At 39.1% G+C, this 2,582-nt stretch overlaps 1 long non-coding RNA gene across 1 annotated transcript; it reads right to left on the bottom strand.

The window, feature by feature from the left end:
• Positions 1 to 1,361: 1,361 nt before the first annotated feature.
• On the bottom strand, positions 1,362 to 1,779 carry LOC109088710. The gene is made up of 3 exons (XR_006159206.1): positions 1,736 to 1,779; positions 1,594 to 1,655; positions 1,362 to 1,514 (listed from the first exon to the last, which is right to left on the bottom strand). It is a non-coding gene; the product is annotated as an uncharacterized LOC109088710 (long non-coding RNA).
• Positions 1,780 to 2,582: the final 803 nt, after the last annotated feature.

Raw genomic sequence — 2,582 nt, forward strand, 5'->3', positions numbered from 1 at the left:
GGGCAAGCCTTTCATTATCAGCTTTTAGTTGGCTACTAAATCTCTCAACTCACGTAATTCATCCTCCATTTTGTGTAACTGCACAAGCACTTACCACAAATATAAAATAAGATTGACTTGTGCCGATCCACCACAAAGAGTGACTGCTACTGTCTGGTTCCTACCAAAAACAGAGAAAGAGAAAAAAAAACAAAAAGACAGACAAACAAAATACCCACGTCTCTGTACTATACAAGAGGGACCCTGCCGACTACGCCAGAATGTGGCGGGGCGGTGTAATTTTTGGAACACAAGAGCAAATTTTTTATTCCCTAATAAATAAAGTCTGATTTACGCCACCCTTAGGGGTTAACCCCAGGAAAAATACTCAAACAATGAGCAATAGCACACAGGTTCGGTTCCCTCTCATAGAATTGGGCAAGAGACGGAGTAATACAAAAATACAAATGTTTATTAATAGAAAAAAACACTTTTAAAATGTTGGACACTGAAACCCACTTTTTTAAACTAAAACAACAAGAAAAAACATGCAAAACAGAAAATAAATACCAGCAGGCCTGGGGCTCCCCTAAACGGCAGTGGAACACTTCTACACGCACACACAACTCAAGTGTCACTTAACCCCCCACACAACACACACCTCAACAGTGTACACACTGCACACCCATAAAGGACTCGCACCACCACCAGGAGGAGGAAGAGCAATCCACCCCGCTGGACCCCAGCCTGCAAAATAAAGATAAGAAACTATAACAATGTTCATAAAGAAAAAATAACCAGATGGACATCAATAAAGCAACCACAACAATATATGTAAAATGACGAAAATAAAGAAAAAACCATTCAAGCGCAGAGGAACATCAATTAGTTGGTCACCTAAATAATACAAGACAATTTTAGCTCAATAGAGGTTCACACACAAATAAAAATTGTACTTATAGATGGTTGATCACATGAACCTACAAATTAAATGGCTTACCTAAATATTACACGCCGCTTAATTGGCTTTTTACATAAATAAAGATGAAATAAAAATCAAGGCAACCAAAACAAACTTATACACCAAAAATTAGAGGTTAGCTAACAGAAAATAAACAAAAAGCGGGTTTCAAATCAAACAAAAGACACAAAGGGCAGCTAATCCCCCCTGGCCAAGTGGAAGGAAACCAAATAGTCCCCCAGCCAATCCAGGGTCAAATATAACGCCACGAGCAAGAAACTTCAAACGAAAGCAGTCCCCTCGCCCCTTTAGTGATGATCGCTGGCCAGCGCCGGGTCAGATAATCAAAAGAAAGCACTTTAATAGTGGGAAGACAGTAGCAACAATCAATGCTAGAACGAGAAGGAGAATCCTAAAACCAAATGGAGATGTTACCAATCGTAATACTATCCCCACTCCCAGTCATAGTAAAGTATAAACACTTACCATCAGGAGATCACGCTAGAAAGCACGCTTAAACACGGATTGGTCAGTCATGCCCACCGGTTACACAAGGGAATACAGGGAATCACGCCTATTTGATATCCGAAAGAATGTTAAACCCACACAGCCATTTCAGCACCATATTACGAGCTCTTAACAATAAACGTTACCTGTGAGGTGAACAGTCATCAGACCCACTAAGCAGCACGGAGGGCACCGCACCAAAGCTGCACTAGTTGATAACAATGATTTAAAAAAGTTATACATAGGAAAACTCCAAAAAGAATCACCCATTAAACACAGCTCGCTTACCTACAACCACCGTCGACGCTAGCAAAACAAACGGGAAATCGGACGTGACGCATCCCAGGTAACAGCCAATCAGACTTAAATGCAAGGTACTACTTGCTGATAGGATGACACTGCTGTCAATCACCTGATACCGTTACACATACATCTATTATATTTTTCCCCTCCATCAAACCCCTTAATTCTTTTCTCCCTTTGTCTGACTTAAAAACCATTCCGTCCGCCATATCTCTCCTACTAAAAACCGTATTAAAATCACCTGCCATTATTATTTTCCCCCATCCTTCTATCAATTCTCTTAAATCATTAAAAAACAAAGACTTTTCTTTTTCTTCATTCGGCGCATGAAGGTTGATTAAATTAAATTCCTCATTTCCATATTTAATTCTCACCCCTATACATTTCCCTTTTTTATCATCGTAGATAAGTTCCCCTTCTATTCCCTTGTTTTTTCTTATTAATATAGCAACCCCTCTTCCCATTTTTCCTTCTCCATTATTAAAAAATATTTCTCCATCCCAACTCTTAAAAACATCCATTACATCCCTTCTCCAGTTTGTTTCTTGCAATAAAATTATATCCTCATTTTTACACAGTTCTTCAAGTTAAAACCACTTAAAACCATAAAATATAATAAAACATGCATAAAACCCTTTTCCTCAGTCCGCGCTCTGAGAGTCTTTCAACACTTCAAATCCATTATCATTTACTAGAGTGTTCTCTTGTATCACTCATTTCCTTGCTTTATCAAGGTTGGGTCTTACCTTGGGCAATCTTCTTCTTTTGAGGCCTTTCACTTCAGTGTCAACGTCCTCGGTACTTTCCTCACTCTCTTTGTCTGTAATATTCC

The sequence above is a fragment of the Cyprinus carpio genome, unplaced genomic scaffold, assembly GCF_018340385.1.
Source record: "Cyprinus carpio isolate SPL01 unplaced genomic scaffold, ASM1834038v1 S000005985, whole genome shotgun sequence".
Taxonomy (NCBI): domain Eukaryota; kingdom Metazoa; phylum Chordata; class Actinopteri; order Cypriniformes; family Cyprinidae; genus Cyprinus; species Cyprinus carpio.